The 21239-nt window shown below is 42.4% G+C and overlaps 1 non-coding gene across 1 annotated transcript; it reads right to left on the bottom strand.

Annotated features, from left to right (window-relative positions):
- Window positions 1-16502: 16502 nt before the first annotated feature.
- Window positions 16503-16606, bottom strand: LOC150060689 (small nucleolar RNA U13). The gene has a single exon (XR_016536327.1). It is a non-coding gene; the product is annotated as a small nucleolar RNA U13 (small nucleolar RNA).
- Between the last annotated feature and the right edge of the window lie 4633 nt (window positions 16607-21239).

The following is a 21239-nucleotide window of genomic DNA, read 5'->3' as shown; positions in this document are numbered from 1 at the left end:
GAATAAATAATATATGGCTAAATAAGTTATAGTCACGAAATCAAAGAGACATTAGGAAGTCTTCTTTTAATGGAATGAAAAGAAAACCACAGTGCATTAGCATTTGTGGAATGTCACTAACCCTTAGGGGGGAATTTATGACATAATGGCCTTGTTAAGAATAAAGGAGACTTGATACCAATGATTGAAACTTACAACTAATGAAAATAGATGGAAAAAAGACAAAATTAAACCAAAGTAAGCAAAAGAAAGAAAATAGTGAAGACTAAAAACAGGAATCAATGAAACAGGAAAAAAAAACAATAGAGAATATTGCTGAAACCAAAAGGTGATTGTTTAGTCAGGTTTCATCACTGTAACAAAATATTTGGGAAAACAACTATAAACATATACTCACCAAATATTGGTACATCAAATTTCATAAAGCAGTCACTACTGGACATAAAAACACAAAAAAGGGGGCTGGGAGTTTGGCCCAGTGGTAGAGTGCTTGCCTAGCATGCATGAAGACCCAGGTTCGATTCCTTGGTACCACATACATAGAAAAAAAGCCGGAAGTGGTGCTGAGACTCAAGTGGTAGAGCGCTAGCCTTGAGAACGTTCAAGAACAGTACTCAGGCTCCAAGCCCAGGACTGGCACAAAAAAATACAAATAAGGGGCCGGGAGTTTGGCCTACTGGTAGAGTGCTTGCCCAGCATGCACTAAGACCAGGGTTCGATTCCTTGGTACCACATACATAGAAAAAAAAAAAAGAAAAAAGCTGTAAGTGGTGCTGAGGCTCAAGTGGTAGAGCTCTAGCCTTCAGAAAGCCCAAGGACAGTGCTCAGGCCCTGACTTCAAGGCCCAGGGCCGGCAAAAAAAAAAAAAAAAAAAAAAAAAAAAAAAAAAAAAAAAAAAGATTAAAAAACACAAATAAGCATCAGCACAATAATAATGAGTAATTTTATTTTATTTTATTTTTTGTTGGTCCTGGAGCTTGAGCTCTGGACCTGGGCAGTGTCCTTGAGTTCTTCAGCTCAAGGCTACTATCCTACTCCTGGGCCTGGGTATTGTCCCTGAGCTCTTCAACTCAAGGCTACTGCCCTACCCCTTGAGTCACAGCACCACTCTGGTTTTCTAGTGGTTAACTAGAGATGAGTCTCATGGTCTTTAGTGCCAGACCAGCCCAGGCTGGCACTAAAGAACCATGATCCTCATATCTTAGCCTCCTGAGTAGCTAGGATTACAGGCATGAGTCACCACGCCCGGCTAATGAGTAACTTTAATACCCTACTCTCACAACCAGAGAAGTCAGATAGACAAGAGACCAAGAAGTAAAATTCAGAATAAATATTATAGATCAAATGGACTAAACAGACATTCATATAATATTTCACCCAACAGCCACTGAATATACATTCTTCTTAGCAATCCATAGAACTTTCTCAAAAACAGATCATAACTGGAAACCACCAAGGTTTATTGCATTGTGAATTTGAGCTTATATTTAAATTAAATAATTGATATAAACATTAAAAAAAGATCATAGCAGAGGAAATATAGCAAATCTTAATGAATATAGGAACACTGAAATATTTTCCAGTATTTTATCAGACCAAAATGGAATAAAACTAGGAATCAATAAGTATTCAAATAGATTGAATGATTCACTTTTTACAAATTTTTTTTATTGGAGCCAGGAACATGGCCTAGTGGTAGTGTTCACCTAGCATACACGAAGCCCTGGGTCCAATTTCCCAGTACCACATACACGGAAAAAGCCTGAAGTGGCACTGTGGCAGAGCACTAAAGTAACCAAGGACAGAGCTCAGGCCCTGTGTTCAAGACCCAGGACTGGCAGGATCAAGGTTCAAAGCCAGCCCTGGAACAAAAGGACCTGAGACTCTTATCTCCAATTAACCTCTAGAAAACAGGAGGTGGGTCTTGTCCCAAGGGCAGAGCAGTAGCCTTGAGCTGAAGAGCTCAGGGACAGGGCCCAGGCTGAGTTCAAGCCTCATGACTCACAAAAAAAAAAAAAAGAAGAAATGTAGTCTTTACCTGTCTTATGTTTCTGTAACCACTTTGTACATCACCTTTATAATAACAATTGTTATTATTGTTATTATTTTTTTTGCCAGTCCTGGGTCTTGCTGACATCAGTGCTATCAATATGGTTATTTCACTTTACCCCTTGTCCAGGCTCAGTGTTATTTATCCATTCAATATTTATTCAATAAACATTCAAAAGAAAGAAAGAAAGAAAGAAAGAAAGAAAGAAAGAAAGAAAGAAAGAAAGAAAGGGAAAAAAAGAGCCAGAAGTGGCATTGTAGAAGTGGCATGCTAGAGTGCTAGCCTTGAGCAAAAGGAGCTCAGGGACAACGTTAAGGCCCAAAGTTCAAGCCCCAGGACCAGCAAAAATAAATAAATAGATAGATGGAAAAATAAATATAGAAAACTTAATAAGGATACAGGGGGAAGAAAGAAAACCACAGACTAATTTCCTTAATGCGTGTAGATGCAAGTAATCTCAAGTAATTACTTGCAAACAATTTTCAAGACTATGTTAAAAAGATTATCTACCAGCCAGGAGTGTAGCCTAGTGGTAGAGTGCTCTCCAATTCACGAAGCCCTGGTTCCATTCCTTGGTACCACATACGCAGAAAAAAACCGGAAGTGGCGCTGTGACTCAAGTGGCAGAGCACTAGCCTTGAGCAAAACGTGTCCAAGGACAGAGCTCAGGCTCTGAGTTCAAGCCCCAGGACTGGCAAAAAAAAAAAAAAAAAAGAAAAAAAAAAGAAAGAAAGAAAGAAAGAAAAATATAAGTCCACATAAACCCATGTACTTTGATACAATGATTGTTTTGAGTGAAAGCACTTGTGAAGTTGTTTGAGATATGAGTTGAACTATCTGGTTTTCTTCAGGAACATTTCTTTTTACTTGAAAAAAGGACTGACAAACAATGATTATTCAGACTTGCATATGATGAACATTTTCTCAAAAATGAGCCAGTGAGTCTATCACTTCAAAAGGAACAATTGACAGTCTTCATTGCCAAGGATAAAATTCTAGCTTTGCAGCAAAAATAAGATTCTGAGAAACTCCTTATTTACACTTAAAGACATTTCTGATCAATGGTGATATGAATGAATAAAGGTTGAGTTTTCTTTCTTGTTAACGTAGTGTGATAAAATATGTTGATAATTGGAAGGTTTCAACAATTCAGTGGATTAGTATTTCCAAAGCATTGTTATAAAATCATGCACAGAGAAAAGATTCATTCAAAGCACAAGTGAGACCAGAGGATTTTTATAGGAACAGAGTACAAAAGTCCATTGTTAGGCTTCAAATTCCACACTGCAACTAACTTTTAACAAAGTATCTATCACTTGGAAGCTTTGGTGTTATGTTAAAGAATATCCACAATTATAAGAAAAGGCTAGGGCTGGGAGTGTTGCTTAGTGGTAGAGTACTTGCCTAGTATGCATGAAGCCCAGGGTTCCATTCCTTGGTACCACATACACAGAGAAAGATGGAAGTGGTACTGTGGCTCAAGTGGTAGAGTCCTAGCCTTGAGAGAGCTCAAGGACAGTGCCCAGGCCCTGAGTTCAAGCCCTAAGACTAGCAAAAGGAAAGAAAGTGAAGGGGGGAAGGAGGGAGAGGAAGGAAGGAAGGAAGGAAGGAAGGAAGGAAGGAAGGAAGGAAGGAAGGAAGGAAGGAAGGTCTAGTTCAAAAATTTGTTTCCATTGGGAGGGGGGTATGGGGAGGGAAATGGGGACAAAAACATGAGAAGGGATATCAATGTGTGAGAAGTAATGTACCTACTACCTGATGAATATAACCGTAACCCCTCTATACATTATCCTGTCAATTAAAAAAAATCATTTCCCATTCACATATCTATAGCAAATTATATATTGCTATATATAACACACTTCAACTATATATGACAGATTAAACATGGATATGAGAATCAAGCTTTCAAAAATTTTTTATTATCTTTATATAGTTGTACAAAGAAGTTACCATTTATACTCATGATATATCTTGATTTATTTCTCCACTTTTGTCATTTTCTCAAGTTGCCTTTTAATAAGTCAGACATTAAAGAGATTTGCAAAATAGAATTAGCTGCTGTATTGTATTTTTTATTTTGAAAAATATTTTCATAAAAATATTTAATTTTAGTATGTAATAAGTTCATTATTGGTTATTATAAAGTATTTTTTGTCAGTCTTGGGGCTTGAACTCAGGGCCTGGGCACTGTCCTTGAGTTTTCTCAAGGCTAACACTCTACCACTTGAGCCACAGCACCATTGGCTGCTTTTTCTGTATATGTGGTAGTGAGGAATCAAACCCAGGGCTTCATGCATGCTAGGCAAGGACTCTACCATTAGGCCACACTTCCAGCCCCAAGTCTATAATTTTTAAGTATTTTAATGTTTGTTAACCTCAGATAAACATAGATGTAACTGTAAATAACAAAATAAAAATTTTAGAAATGTAAATTGAGCTTGAGACCAAAAATAGTTAACAGCTAGAATAATATAATTAATAAGCTTGATTTAATATAGTTTATTATATATAATAATGAATGATCATGATTTTGGTTATGCATTTTGTCACCTACAACTGGAGAACCCTCTTTTTTGCCAGTCTTAGGGCTTGAACTCAGAGCTTGAGTGCTGTCCTTGGGCTTTCTCAAAGCTAGAGCTTTACCACTTGAGCCACAGCACCATTTCTGGCTTTTTTTCTATGTATGTGGTACCAAGGATTCAAACCTGGTCTTCATGCATGGTAGGCAAGCACTCTACCACTAAGCCAAACTCTCAGTTCCTGGAGAGCACTCTTTATAACTACTCGTGAAACATTTATTATTATTGGTTATATGTCAATCCATCAAGAAAAACTTCAGGACTATCAAGAAAACTTTTTAAATTGTAAAAAACAGAAATGATACATATAACATCTTCACCATGACATATAAAATTAAAAGTGAACAACCAGTAAAACAGTATAAAAAAAAATCCTACTCTGGGGTTGGGAGAGTGGTAGGTAGAGTCTTGGCCAGCCCAGGGGAAAAAAAATCTGAGACATTACCTGGATAAATGAAAGCCAAGAAGGGCTGGGGGTAGGGGCTGTCAAATGATAGAATATTTGCCTAGCAAGTGTAAGGCCTTGGGTTGAAGACCAAGGGTGGGGGAGAAGGAAGGAAGAGAGAGAAAGACAAAAAGGAAGGAAGAGAGAGAAAGACAAAAAGGAAGGAAGGAAAGAAGGAAGAGGAGGGAGGAAGGGAGAGAGGGAGGACTGGCTTGGCCTGAGTCAATTTAATATTTGAAAGGATTTGATGCTGATGTGTGCCCTGTCTCAAAGCTACCAGTGGAGAGGCTGCCATCCTTCGAATCTTTTTGGCCAGCACCCAAGAGCATTTTCGGGCAGAGGCTTCCTGCAGTCATGGTAGTGGAGCTGGAATTTGCATGCTGTAGCTGAAAGATGTCCTGACTCACTGCTCACATGACGACTTTGAGCCTCCTCTCAGGGTGCTCCCCTAGGGGGTTTTGGAATGCCTAGAGTGTGGGTGCTCGGATCTTTCCATGTCTCTACTCAGCCAAAGGAACTTCCATGGACCAAACCATCCTAACAGCAAGGACTGTGTACAGGCCAGTTTTGCCCTTTTCCATCCATGCCCATCTGAGCTAACATCAATTTTCAAGCTCAGTTTTCAAATCATACTTAGGCAGCTCCCCCCAACCCCACCCTCCAAACAAACAAATCTGCAGAAAACGCCACAGTTTTCCAAAGGGGACAAACCCTAAAGAGACTGGATTCTATCAAAGTACAGACAGCATTTTACCTTACTCTAAAAAGCAATTTAGTGCAAACATTTCCTGTCTAACATTTGCATAACATGAATAGACTTGGCAGGTGCTTTTCCTAGAACAAAGGGACATTCCCCTGTCTGCTTATTATAAACAAAAAACTGCTCTCAGTATTGAAAAGATAGTTTTTTAAAAGTGTTTATTTTTCTGGCCTTTCCCAGCAGACTCTGAAAGGAAAACCCTACTGTAGCATCTAGCTTGTGTGGGACATTGGTAGGAAGCTTTGTGAATCCCCCCCACACACACACACACGAGTGCTGTGGTGATCCCCATCCCTCTTTGGGTTGCAGGGTCTCCACTGATCCAGGATAATCCATTTGAGAAAGTGCTTTGGTGAGAAGTGGTGTTTGTGCTCAGTCAAGTTTTGAAAGTCAAGGTAGAGCTCATCCAGGTACTGAGGACAGCCTGTGCTCAGAACTGGAAGCTACAAGAAGAAGCAGGCAGAGCAGGGCATTGCTTGCCAAGTGCCACTCCTTAAGTTGTTAATTAAAAGGGAGCGATATGGAGATGAGAACTTTAATTGTGAGATCTCAACTTACCGCAGACATTGGGACTCCTGGCTCCTGGTGGGGTCATGAAGTGTGAAAAATCACTTGTGAAATGATGTTATCAAGAATGTTCAGAGCTGGGTGAGATGATTCACACCTGTAATCCTAGCTACTGAGATCTAAGGATCAAGGTTCAAAGCCAGCCTGGCACAAAAGGACCTGAGACTCTTATCTCCAGTTAACCTCTAGAAAACGGGAAGTGGGGTTTGGCCCAAGGGTAGGGCGGTAGCCTTTAGCTGAAGAGCTCGCAGATAGAGACCAGGCTGAGTTCAGGCCCCTTGACTGACCCCCCCCCCCCCCCCGCAAAAAAAGTTATTTCAGCCTTATCTTAGGTCTCTTTTAACACCCTGCCTTCAGAGTTCCTTGGTTCCTTGCCATTATCTCTGATTAGTCCTTTATCTCTTTCTTCTAGTAATGACCTGACAAGAAAATATTTGTAATATTTTTTTTTACTTAATTCTATTCAGTAAAGAGCCAATATGCTCAGATCTCAGTGCCACTCTAAATTCTTTTGATCATCTCTTTCTAGTATCCCACTAGTGTAAATTGAATTATTTCAGATAATACATAAGATATTTTTTAAAAGGAATGTTAAACATCAATTACCCAACCTAGAGGAAATAGAAGTGATAAAGAACCAACTGAGCGAAAGCGCATCACACACACACACACACACACACACACACACTCCATCCAGACCACACTGACAAGGTTGGAATCTTGGGCTCTCCACTTTCTAGTTGAGATCCTAGAGGTAACTGAGCTTCTTGGGGACTCAGTTTTCTTTTCTGTAAAATGGCTGCAAGTCAAATACAACAAGGTCTTTGTGGGTAACTCAGATCTAGCTCTGTTGAATAATAACAAGTTAAAAACCCAAATATGGGGTCTTTAACTCTGATTTCCTATGTGGGAAGCAGGAAAATTTTTAAAAATTCTCTTTCTCCCTAATTTAATCTTGTTACACTAAATAAATCCTTGCCAGAACTTTAGGAAAAAAAAAAAAAGCATTATTGCACAGTGTGGTAACATGGGGCTTGAACTTGGCCTGGGTGCTGAGCTCTTCAGCTCAAGGCTCCTGCCTTACCGCTGGACCTGGGTGTTGTCCCTGAGCTCTTCAGCTGGAGACTACCACTTACCCCTTCAGCCTCAATCTCAGCCTCCTGAGTAGTTAGGATTACAGGCGTGAGCCACTGCACCTGGCTCAATGATATAATATTCTGCAAATGAAATGGTCCAAATTCTTCAAAAAGTCAGTATCATAAATTTTTTAAAAAAGGAGTAGGAGGATTCAGATTAGAAAGAATCAAATGCAATGTATGGGCTTGATTACAGGCTAGTTAGAAAAACAAAACAAACTGGTCCACGTCTAGAATCCTAGCTACTTAGGGGGCTGAGATCTAAGGACTGAAGTTCAAAGCCGGTCTGTGCAAGAAAATTCTTGAGACTCTTATCTCTGATTAGCCATCCAAAATAGCCAGAAAGAGAGCTATGGCTCAACTGGTAGAGTGCAAGCCTTGAGCAAAAAGAGCTAAGGGATAGTGCCAAGCCCTAGTACTAACACCAAAACTGGAAACAGCACCCCTCACCCAAACAACAACGACGACAACGACCACAATAAAATACTTTTAACAATCCACTTCTTAGGGGCCAGGAGTTTGGCCTAGTGGTAAAGTGCTTGCCTAGTATGCATGATGACCTGGGCATGATTCCCCTGTACCACATACATAGAAAAAAAGCCGCAAGTGGTGCTGAGGTCCAAGTGGTAGAGCTCTAGCCTTGAGAAACTCCAAGGACAGTGCTCAGGCCTTGAGCTCAAAGAAAGCATAGAGCAGGGAAGCCATGATTACTATTTAAGTATTTAATATTTTTGTGGTTTTGTGGATAATGTGTCTACCTCGTGAGGTTTTGAGATACAGGTTAAACGAGATAGAAAATAGAGAACCTTTGCAAGTTGCTGGTGCGTATTAGGGACTCAGTCAAGACCGTTACTCTTCCTCTAGGAATGATTGTCCCATCAACATCATACCAACAGGGATGAGAGACAGAAGGATGAGAACAGAAGAGAAAAGAAGGTACAGGATGTATCCCACATAGTTTCCACACTGTCTGTTTTTCTAATATGAGAAACTGTATTCTTTTCTGTTAAACTAAAGTGTATTTGGTATTGTGCAGATATTTCCTGGAATTATTTGCTTTATTTAATTCAACTATAACTTATTCTTATTGCTTGTTATCAGCTAGCCATGTTAGGGAGATGATAAATATTTTTGCTGGTTGTAGGGGCTGTCCCTGAGCTCTTTTGCTCAAGGTTAGTGGTTTACCACTTGGAGCCACAGCTCCACTTACGGTTTTTGAATAGTTAATAGTTTCACTGGGGGTAGGGGGACACGCAGGAGTTTGGCCTAGTGGTAGAGTGCTTGCCTAGCATGCATGAAGACCTGGATTCAATTCCTCAGTACCACATATATGTAAAAAAAAAAAAGCTGGGAATGGTGCTGTGGCCCAAGTGGTAGAGCTCTAGCCATGGGAAAGCCCAAGGACAGCACCTAGGCCCTGAGTTCAAGCCCCAGGACTGGCAAAAAAAAAAAAGAGTCTCACTGGGACTTTTCTGCCCGGACTGGCTTTGAAGCATGATCCTCACATCTCAGCTTCATGAGTAGCTAGGATTAAATATGAGCCACTGGCTCAGATGATAAATCTTGTATTGGCAAAGTTAAAATAATGAACTATAATTTCTAAGTGAGGGAACAGAAGAGTGTTTTGATAGGAATTGAGGAATAGCTCCCTTTCTAAACTTGGTAATCAATTGTACGTTGACTGTGAGCCTAACTCCTTGACAAGGAGGAGGAACAGTTTGGATTGGAATAAAAACCTAGCAAACTGCCCTGTCCAGTGTGCCTGTCTAGCTCTGGGGGTAGTTAATGACATTACACCCTTTTGGGGAAAAGTAAATTGCCCTGACGAAATCTGTATCTCTTGCATGTCTATTCATTTCCGACACCAGAGAGTCAGAGAGTTGTACATTTCTAACACAAAATGGTGGTTGTTAACCTGGTGAAATTTCATTTTTATGCCTTTCTAGTGACAGGGCATTCTTATGAATCATTGTCCATAGATGGAAATGCAAAAGGGTAGGCAGAAAGTCATTGTGCATTTTAATGTGTTTGAACATGAGGTATTCTGGGTATTTTTAGATTCTAGGGAGAGGAATTTGCTGTCACCTTCTTCCAGTATCTAATCTCTTTCTAGAACAAGGCCTCTCTGCAAAAACTTTTTTTAAGGAGAGAGGAATGCTACTATTTACTATTCTCTGGAAGTATCGAAAGAACAATATTAAAAAGTATTTCAAAAAGCACTTTCTTATTTCTACTAGAAGATGGAAGGCACTGCAGAGTTTCAAATGGCACGTCCAGGAGGAGATTGGTTGTGCATTGAGGAGACTGCCACAGGCTCACACCCAAATAAGACCCCGCTTAGGATCCTGTTTCACAGTCCCTGGTTCATGTTGAAACCCTGTACTTTGGGACACAACTGGGACTGGCTGAGCTCATAGGGCAGAGCCCTCAAGAAAGTACAGAGAACTTTCTCCCCACCAGGAAGAACAGGTCACAGGACACCATGTCTGGGTCCTCGTGGACCTGGAAGCTCCCAGGAGTAAGAGCCGAAGGCCTAATAGATTTTTCCTAGACCAGCCTCTTCAGGGAAGAGCAGATAGCTTAAAGCAGTGTGACAGTTGAGTCCCTATCAGAAAGGAAGGACATGAGCTGACTATTGTAAAACCAGAGGAAGTCTGCATGAGTTTCAAAATCAGGAAGTTTTATTTTTAGAAAATGGAGCATGAAACTTAATTGTCCGCTGAAGCCGTTACAGGCTGCAGAACGAAGATCACCAGTTGATGCCCACTGCAGGAGGGGCTGCTACCTCCAGGATTCCAGGTCTACTGCTAAGACATTGCCTGTGGGCTTGTCACTTGGGGCACAGCTCAGCGCCCGTATATGAGGATGAGTCCTGGAATCGCTGCTGCCAGGCAGTTTTGCTCCACCTCTGAGAAACTGGTCTCTTAAGCTAGCTAGGGCTCCAAGAGGACATAAAATAGAAGCTTAGTATTCGTGTCTAGGGGCCAATATGCTGCAAAGAAAAGATTCCTTCTGGGGACGGGAGTTTGGCCTAGTGGTAGAGTGCTTGCCTTGCATGCACGAAGACCCAGGTTCAATTCTTCGGTACCACATACATAGAAAATAGCTGGAAGTGGAGCTGAGGCTCAAGTGGTAGAGCTCTAGCCTTAAGAAAGTCCAAGGACAGTGCTCAGGCCCTGAGCTCAAGCCCAAGACTGGCCAAAAAAAAAAAAAAAGATTCCTTCCTCTTTCTCTCCAGTTGAGCATATAGGCATATATAGTCATATATTCTTTCTCTTGTGTAATGAAAGAAGGAAGGAAGGAAATCATTTTTTTTTTTTTTAACTCAAGACCTCATACTTCTCATGCTTGTTAGGCAGACACTCTACCACTTTAGGCAGGCCCTTAGTCCTCTTTTCTTTCCTGGTGTGTGTGTGTGTGTGTGTGTGTGTGTGTGTGTGTGTGTGTGTGTGTGTCTGTGTGTGTGTGTGTGTGTGTGTCTGTGTGTGTGTTTAATGTTTGTTTTTAATAAGGCTTTGGAATTTTTTGTCTGGGGACTGGCCTCAGACCGTGGTCTTCCTACTTATGCCTCCTGTACAGCTGGATGTGCCCTAAGACCTCACTAACTTTTTGCCTGAGTCAACTCCAAAGTACAATCCTCCCGAACTGTTTGCAGTAGCTAGGATTACAAGTGTGAACCCCAGCCCAGGTAGAGAATTGCGCTTCTTAAAGCGTGCTATATGAGGGTGTAGCTCCATGGTGTAGTGATGGCTGAGCATGTCCACATCAGATGTTACTGTAGAGAGGTGAGAGGGATCTTAGGATAGCTTGATTCCTGTCTGGCATTCCACTCCAACAGCTACTCAGAGGGCATTTGGAGATGGGCCCTTTAAAAGACCATCTAGAGTTGTTCTGCTTAGTAAACTGGGAAAAATTTTGAATTCTTAGTGTTAGCCCTAGGGAGAAATGCTGAGGATTCGGGAAAGGAGGAATGTACTTCATGGCCAGGTTGCTCAGACAGAGGCTGAGCATAGCAATAGCACCTATGGAAAAAGAAACCAAACAATGTTGCCAAGGTAACCTCTCTCCAAACCTTTACCAAGACCTGCTCACACCTCAACTCTGGGCAAACAAAAGGGAGCAGCTGAACTCCAAGATAAGGTGACAGAATCCAGGAACACATAGCCTTTGGATACAAAGGTTAAAAGGAAGGATAAGTCCCCAAGGCTGACACTTCACAAGCTGTGGACTTCCCCGCCCACATCCTGGTTACATCATGGGCTCTTCTAGAGTCCATATCCTATTGAGCTGCTACTGGGGTTGGGGGTAGGGTGAGAAGTTCCTGGAGGAGGACATGCCATGCCAGCCTCAATTGTCCTGCCTCCTCATCTGGGGAACAGCCAAGCCCCAAATCTCAAAATGAAGTCAATGAGTGGCAGCAGAGCTTTCTTTTTTTTCTTTTTCTTTTTCTTTTTTTTGTTCCAGTGCTAGGGCTTAACCTCAGGGCCAGGTGGCTGTATGCCCTCACTTGGCCTTTTCTGCTTCAGGCTGGTGCTCTACCACTTGAATCACACCTCCACTTCGTTTTTGCTGGTTAATTGGAGATAAGAGTCTCACAGACTTTTCTGCTTGGGCGGCGTTGAACCTCAATCCTTAGATCTTGGCCTCCTCAGTAGCTAGGATTACAGGTATGAACCATCAGTGCTTAGAGGACTGGTAGTGGATCTTGAGGCATTTGTGATCGGACTTCAGGGGCCTGGTTGGAAGCTGGACAGATGTCATGTTGGGGCCTAGCCTCCATCTCTGAGGCCTGATTCTGGCTCAGCTGCAATTAAAGGGCTTTGTCCAGGCATTCGGTCTTTTGCATACCTCTCTTAAGGCATCTCTGTGACTCGATTGAACCCCCCGCAGTTTCGCGGGTCTCGCAGCAGCTCAAGTCTCGTGCGCTTTCCTGCACCTGTCCTGCCCAGTACCTGAAAAGCCCCACCCAGACCCTTAGTGGTAGCACAGAGGCCCTCTTCCTATTGGCTAGCTTCCCAGTGCCCACCTTCTCCTACCCTAACAGTATATAACTAATTGTCTGACGCAATAAAGTGATGAGAGCATCAGAGAGCATCAGAGATCAGCAGAGATCAGCAGAGATCAGCAGAGAGATCTGATGCGCTTTCATGGTTAACACTGCTTCTGACTCAGCGTGGTTTTTTTCTTCCCCTGTGATTGGGGGAGGGCTGGGTCTTCGACACTTACCATCTCGCTCGGCTCCCGGGGGACTACAGGCTGGCCCTGTGTGTCCCTCCCCGTTCCCGTGTTGCTGCCCCAGAGAGGAGCAACAGTGTCACTGTGCAACTGTGTATCCTGGAAGCAGGCATCACCATTATGGTGATGGACTCAGAAGTCATCGCCTAAATGAGCCAACCTGGTTTACGTTTCATAAGGTTCCTTTGTTCATTTTCAAAAAGTTAACACCATAACTGCTCAAGGATAAAATTACAATAAGTCTGATTTTAAGATTTTGGGTTTTTTTTTTGTCAGTTGTAGGGCTTGAACTCAGGTAGGTCACTCCAGAGTTGTCTCCTCTGCACTCAAGATGACTTTGCTAATATCAGGCTGCTCTTCTGTAAAGATTAAAACAAAAGAAATTTCGTTATTATGCTCATTGAAACGGGCCTGCCCGGGAAATTTGAGTAGTATCTCTGTCGTCAGTTTTCTCAAAAGATTAGATGATAATTCACTTTTGGTTTGGAATTATGGAACTTTAGAATGAGTGACACTATTTTGATTTTTGGTCTGGTTCATGGCAGTCTAGGGCAGGAACAGTAGTTTCAGGCCGGGAGTTTGACCTAGTGGTAGAGTGCTTACTTAGCAGGCACAAAGACCCTGGTTGGATTCCTCAGTACCATACACATAGAAAAGACAGGAGTGGTGCTGTGGCTCAAGAGGTAGAGCTCTATCCTTGAGAAAGCCCAATGATAGTGCCCAGGCCCTAAGCTCAAGCCTCAGGAACAGCAATAAAATAAAATAAAATAAAATAAAAGAAACAAAAACAGGGCCAGGAGTTTGGCCTAGTGGTACAGCACTTGCCTGGCATGCACAAAGACCTGGATTCAATCCCTCAGTACCATATACATAGAAAAAAGGCCAGAAGTGGTGCTGAGGCTCAAGTGGTAGAGCTCTAGCCTTGAGAAAGCCCAAGAACAGTGCTCAGGCCCTGAGCCCAAGCCCAGGACTGGCCAAAACAAAACAGAAAAAACAGTAGTCTCTTCTAACTTGAATTGAACAAAACTCCCCTATAAGCATACAGCAAGCCCTTGTCAAGAACAAATCTAGTGAGAAACTGGTGGCTCATACTTGTAATCCTAGCTATTCAGGAAGCTGAGATCTGAAGATTATAGTTTAAAGACAGCCCAGACAGAAAAGTTTAAAACTTCAATTAGCCACCAAAAACTAGAACTGTAGCTCAAATAGTCAAGTATCACCTTTGAGAGAAAAAGCCAAGCAAGAACACAAGATCTTGAGTTCAAGCCCCAATACCAACATAAACAAAGCAAAAGGCTGGGTGCTGGGTGCCTGTAGGCCTAGCTACTCAGGAGGCTGAGATCTGAGGATTGTGGTTTGAAGCCAGGGTAGTCAGTAAGACTCTTTGATAAATTACCCCTAAAAAACTGGGAGTAGAACTCTGGATCAACTGGTAGAATGCTAGTCTGGAGCAAAAAGAAGCTCAAGGACAACACCAAGGCCTTGAATTCAAGCCCCAGGACCAGCATACACAAAAGAAGAGAGAAAGAAAAAAAGAAGGAAGGAAGGATGGAAGGAAGAAAGGAAGGAAAAAAAAAAGATTTGAATCTAGCTTGCTGATGGAAGCAAGCTGAGATAATGCCAGTCTGGAGGAGACTAGACTGGAAGGTAAGCAGTGAAGAGGGGGTTCCAGGAGAAGATGGGTAAGAAACAAGTTGGGTTAGCATGATGACACAGCAATCACTGCAACTTTGGGGTTCAACTACTAGGCAAAACTTGGTGCTTTAGATGGGCGTAGTGGCTCATGCCTGTAATCCTAGCTACTCAGAAGGCTGAGATCTGAGGATCAGGTTCAAAGCCAGCCTGGGCACAAAAGGACCTGAGACTCCTATCTCCAATTAACCTCGGGAAGTGGGGCTTGGCTCAAGGGTAGGGAAGTAGCCTTAAGCTGAAGAACTGCTCAGGGACAGCGCCCAGGCTGAATTCAAGCCCCATGACCCACAAAAAAACGAAAACAACAAAACCCATAAGACCTTGGTGTTTTCTACCAGGCAAAAGGCATTTCTGTCTCCACAAGGAAAAAGTCATTTGGAAAACTTAGTCGTCTTTTTCTACACATGAAATTGAGCTTTCCAGAACCCAGCCCAATCAGTTGTAAAAAGTAGGCCAGATCTAGAAATGTCCCTTAGAGGATCTTGTGACTCTCAGGCAGATTGCTCTAAAATACAGTCATGTGGCTTTGAAAGGGCATGAAGCCATATTTTTTGCTGAATTAGTAATTTTTAGATTTTTTTTTTCTTAAGCAGAGGAAGGAAGGGACTAGATTATTGTCTTTACTGAAGTCAGAGAAGTAAACAGGACTACAGAGAGCTGAAGCCAGCATGGTGGACTGAGGTTATGAAGGGAAAGAAACCCCAACATGGTGAAAGTAAAGACAGCTATGGAGGATAGCCTGCTGACCTCCTTCCTTAGAATTCTACTGCTCTTGTATCTGGTCTCATATCCAACTGTGTGTCAACACATGGAGGCCTGGGAAATAACTCTGGGCTCAGAACAGAATAGGGAAGCCAAGTTCTGTCCTCAGGAGTGAGAGGAAGAAATGTCAAAGCCTTTTGGGGGGCAAATTGGCATTGCACAGGCACATTTTAATAAGGAATTTTTAATGAACATCTATTATTTGTACTCGAGGGGGTTTTGGTGAGGCATAGGTATACGTAATGGGCCCCCTCAGTCTCCCTTCCCTATACAATTTTTATTGTGTGAAAGTATCCATAACATAACATTTACCGTTTTAATTGTGTGTGCACACACGTGCGTGCATGTGCACGCATGCACGCACGCACGCATGAGTGCTAGGACTAGAGCTTGAACTCAGGGCCTGGGTGCTTTCTGTAAGCCTTTTCACTCCAGGCTGGAACTCTACCACTTGAGCCACAGTTCTGCCTCCAGCCTTCTGGTGGTTACATGTAGAGCAGAGACTGATGGGCTTTTCTGCCCAGTCTGCCTCCTATGGATCCTCAGATCTGTTTCCTGAGAGGTCTAGGATTACAGGCGTGAGCCTCAGTTCACTTTAACCATTTTAAAACATCCAGTTGAACGGTATGGAACACATTTATGTTGTTCTGCAGCCACTCTGCCCTCTGATGTACTCATCTTTTCAAGCTGAGACTCCCCCTCTAACCCCTTCCCTCCTCCTCCCATCCTCCGGTAATCACAGCGTTACCTCCCATCTTACAATCTAGACTATTCTGGGTGCCGCATGTGGCACTGGGCCTCTTTCATGCTGGCTAATTTCACCTAGCGTAGTGGTTTTAAGATCTGTTCATGTTATAATCTGTGTTTGGATTTTTCTTGTTTTTAAGGCTGCATAGTTAGATATTTCCCACATTTTGCTTATTTATTCATCCATTGCTGTCTATTAACATTTGAAATTATATGCTTTTGACTCAACAAGTCCATTTTGAGGACTTTGAAGATTATGATTACAAATACATACACAAAGATGGACAAAAGGTATTTGTGGAAGACCCTTGGCCTCTGATATGATTTTCATCTTTTCTTCCTACCACTGGGACTGGAGCTGGCCCAAGTTATTAGGATACACACTATGCTGAAGAAGATCATGCCCTTCCCCTGCTCCAGGGTTTAGCAGGAGGCAGTTTCAGGGTTCATCAGGTGATTCAGTAATGTCACTGAGGATCTAGAATCTTCCCACCTTCCTTCTTTTCTGTTTCTTTCTCTCTGCTCATGTTAAGTAGGAGATGTGATATGGTCACAACCAAGTTGGAAGGAGATATACTTCACACAATAGTATAAAGCCTCAATCATCACACTTTAGAACCATAGAGACTTCTCAACTTTCCTTCTACCATCTCAGCATGTTGGCAGCTGCCCTTCATGTTCACAAGATGGTTGCCATAGCACCAAGTATTGTGCTATGATGTTTAAGGAAGAAGGCTATAATGGGATGTTTACTGTTTTGACTGGCTGACTCTCTCTCCTCATTGTCTTTCCTTCCATCTTGCCCTTCTACTCTCCCTTCCTCCTCTTCTCCCCCCCCCCCCCCCGTTTTTTTTGTTGGTCACAGGGCTTGAACTCTGGGCCTGGGTGCTGTCCCTGAGCATTTCAGCCCAACGTTAGCACTCCACTACTTACTTGAGCCACAGCACTACTTCCAGTTTTGTAGTAGTTAATTGGAGATAAGAGTCTCAGGGACTTTGGTGCCTGGGCTGGCTTTGAATTGTGATCCTCAAATCTCAGCCTCCTGAGTAGTTAGGATTACAGTCGTGAGTCATTGCACTGCTGTCCTTCCTCTTTTTTTATAATCAAAGAGAAAATCCTTCCCTAATAGCCACAGATAAACTTACACTTGTATTTTATCAGCAAAAATAAGTCAAAGCCAGGCACTGGTGGCTCAGCTGAGATGTGAGAATCTCGATTTAAAGGCAGCCTGGGCACAAAAGTCCATGAAACTCTTATTTCCAGTTAACCTCCAGAACACTGGAAATGGCGCTGTGGCTAAAGTGGTAGAGCTCTAGCTTTGAACTGAAGAGTGCAGGGTTATGCCCAGAGTTCAAGCCCCACAACTTGGAAAAAAAAAAAAAAGCAAGTCAAGTGGACTACCTTGGATCAGTTTTTGTTACTTGATTTTTGAGACAGGGTCTTGCTATGTATCATGGCTGGCCTAAAAATCACTGTCCTGATTCAGCCTTTTGAGTACTAGGATTACAGGTCTGTACCAGTACCACCAGGTATTATGAAGAAGAGCTTTGGATCTATCGTTCTCAATTTTCAGCTGGCAACACTGTTCAGAATTTTGTTCACAAGAAGAAGAAAAGGCAATGGTAAGTAACCAACTATGACTCATAACCTATTAGTTTATCTTCTCTTTAATTGCAATTGTTATGTTATGAAAATGGAGGAGAAAGAAAGGAAACAGGCTGGACTTGATCTTCCTCAGATGAGGACTGTTTATTGAGATAGAACAGTGAGGGATGCAGCCTCCCCATGTTCTTGGAAACAGTGTGTAAAGAGCTAGAATAGGAGTTGGGTTTTAACTACACCTGAGCAAAGAGGCAGACGTTAATGAAAAAGCCATGAGGTCAAGGGAGGTGGGGTGCTCTTTGGGTGAGCCCTTGATGTAATATTTACAGCCAGGCTTAGAATAGGTTGCCCTGCTGGTGTCAGGCAGGCTGCACTTATCTTTGGTAGTTTGTCTGGTATCCATATGCACCTGGGAAAAGAGGGTGAAGGGTGTCCTTCATATTATATCTTTGGATACATAGAAAGAATGGGCCTAGAAGGGAGAAGCAAGTCCTTCAGTTATAGTCTGACCTTTCTTTCTTCTCCATAATGTGTGTGTTTGTTGTTGTATATGTCAATGTGTGCTCATTGGGAAGAATATAGGAAACATAGAAGAAGAAGAAAAAAAAACTAACCAAACACTTGCATGTTTGAGTATTTGATGTATTGGTTAGTATTCTCCAGAGAAACCAAACCAATAGGAGGTGTGTGTGTGTGTGTGTGTGTGTGTGTAGAAATAAATTTATTATAAAGATTGGTTTATGTGATAATAGAGGTTGCAGAGCCGTGAGATCAGCTATCTGCAAGCTGGAGGCTGTGGTATGGTAAATCATAAGAAATATTTGGTGTCTGACTCCCAGTCCTGGCACAAGTCCAGGACTCATCTCTTACATTTTCCTGGGTGATAGGAGCACCTTTTGGTCTATTGGGGTAATTTGGTAGAATCTGGATGGGGTCTGGTCCCCAGAAAGATTGTGCCTTGATCTCAGTCTCCTCTACCATCCTCCAAGAAGGAGACTGAAAAGGGCTTAACAGTTGATCACACCTATGAAATAAAGCCTCCAAAAAATTCTGGAAGTTTTTGGGATTCAAAGTGGCTCCAGTTTGCAAGTGCTTGAAGAGTGAGCTGTGAGCTCCACCTGCCACGGAAGCTCCCCATTCTTCCTGCACACCTGGATTCTTTGTAATATTTTGAATAGGTCATTGTCAGTGCTTTCCCTGTTATGTTAGCTGCTCTAGCAAATTAATTGAACCTGAAGGGCATCATAGCAACACCTGGTTTATAGCCAGTTGGTTAGAATTCCTGACACAACCTGGAACTTCTGACTGGCACCTGAAGTGAGTCAGCCTTACGGGAGGGAGTCCTCCACCCATGATATTTCACTCTAACTTCAGTAGCTAGTGCCAGAATTTCATTCTGTTGTAGGTGTCTAGTTATCTGATGAGAATTGGTTAGTGGTGGGGAGAAATCCCCACATGTTTTGGTGATCAGAGGGGAAATAGTTTAGTGAGTGTTGTGATTATGTGAGAGCAGGGAAAAGAGTTTAGTTTTTCCAGTGGCAAAGAGCCAGGAGAGTGAGTGGTTTCTAGTTCAAACTGGAGGGTGTGAGAACCAGGCCTGCCTGTGATGCAGTTTCAGCTCTAATCCCAAGGCAGGAAGAGAGAGGGTGGGGCTGATGGTGAAATGGAGTGAGTCTAAAGGCCTAAGCCCTGGAGGGTGTGGGCTGATGGTGTTAAATCTCAGTGAGCCTGAGGCCTGAAAGCAGAAGCACTGATAGCCCAGGGCAGGGGAAAATAGAGGTCTTAGAATTAGGGAGAGTTTATTTGTTCTTCCTATTTTATTCTTCCTTTTTATTCTGTTTGGGCCTTCAATGGATTATATGGTGCTCACTAACATTAGTGAGGGATACCTACTATATGCAGTCTAATGATTCAGATGCTGTCTTCTGGAAATATCCAAGTAGACACACATCTAACAATATTTTATCAGCTACCTGATCACTGGCTAACTTAGCCAAGTAAACACATAAAATTAACCATCATAAACTGGGTGTGGTGGTTCAAGCCTATAATCCCAGCTATCAGGAGGCTGAGATCTGAGGATCTCACTTCAAAGCCAGCCAGGGCACTAAAGACCCTGAGACTCTTATCTCCAATTAACCATTAGAAAACCTGCGCTGTGGCTCAAGGGGTAGGGTGGTAGCCTTGAGCTGAAGAGCTCAGGGACAACACCACCCAGGCCCAGAGTTCAAGTCCCATGACTGACAAAAAAAAAAAAAATTACCCATCACAGAATGTACAGGTAAATTGAACCATATACACACATATACAAATACTGTCTATATATGTATGCATGTGGACACATACATTACAAATTTGGGGCCATATTTTTATTATTATTTTTATTATTGTCATTCTGGGAAGTAGAGCTATGGCTCAAAGTGATAGAACATTAGCTTTGAGTGACAGAGCACAAAAATAGTGTTCAGGCCCTGAGTTCAAGCTCTAGAACTGACAAAACAACAATAAAGTAAATTAGGAAAAAACAGAAATACTTATATTGCCAAAATATTTTCAGCTAAACAATAAAAATAAATAAATAAATAAATAAAATTGTAATTCTGGGGAGCCAACCCAGAACCTAATGCATGTTCGGCAGTCTTTGCTCCCTGACTCTACCCTTCAGTTTGATGTCCTGTTTTCACTTACTGTGTGATGTTCTTGCTATTCCTCCAGTGCTCTATTCTCACAGAGCCTTACCCATCCCTCCATGTGCCATTTATTGGCTGAGAGGAAGATACAAATAGGAGAGTCTCTGTTGCCAAGCTGGAACTTTGGGACTCCCAGATAAAAAGTCATTTTTCTCTAACATTTCCTTGATTATTCAAGGTATCCAGAGCACCTTGAGTGGCCTTACTTTAGCAAAGCCATTGTCTACCACTGGATTATGGAGTATCTATGCTCATTATTTATAACTAGTTGGTTTTTTTTTTTTTTTCTGTCTTGGAATTACCTAATGCTTACTGGCAATGAGTAGAGCCTTGAGCTATTATCTAAGGACATTGGACTCAAAGCCCAGAGGAAGGGGAACAAAGATCAGTGAAGTTCCTTTCTACCAGTGCTGTCCCTGAACCCATGACAGTTGAGTGTTATCTATTGATAGATGGACTGATTGATAGATTGATAGATGGACTGGGACAGGGGGGTAGACTGAGTCTCACTCTGTAGTCCAGGCTGGCCTCAAATTCCATAATTCTTCTGCTTCAACCTTCTGACTGCTGGGATTACAGGTGTGGAACACACAAAACTTGTCAACTTTTTGGTGATGGAGACCCATGAAAGTGTCTGTGCTACCTTTGTGAGGATCCCGTCAGCAGGGTGTATAGAGTGGACCATTGTCCTCAGATTACTACGAGAATATCTCCTGCATCCTGTGCCGTGTGTTTGACCTTGCCATTCCTTTACCCCAGTGGGCTGAGTTCTCCCCTTGAATCTGGCTGCCCTGACTAACTTCCATGGGAAGTTGCTGGATTCAGCAAGTAAAAAATCAGAAGTAAAGAGAAACAGTGAGTGAGTACTGGTGTCTGTGTGCCTGGGTGATGGTTGGATTTTATTTGTCAACTCCAGTATCATGAAACTAGTAGGGTGATCTGCATGCCTTCCTGGGTAGGTTGGAAGAAGC

This window comes from Megascapheus bottae, chromosome 7 (genome assembly GCF_031878675.1).
Source record: "Megascapheus bottae isolate mThoBot1 chromosome 7, mThoBot2.hap1, whole genome shotgun sequence".
In the NCBI taxonomy this organism is placed as follows: Eukaryota; Metazoa; Chordata; class Mammalia; order Rodentia; family Geomyidae; genus Megascapheus; species Megascapheus bottae.
The sequence above is the reverse complement of the archived record's forward strand: the minus strand, read 5'-3'. Positions and strand labels throughout refer to the sequence as shown.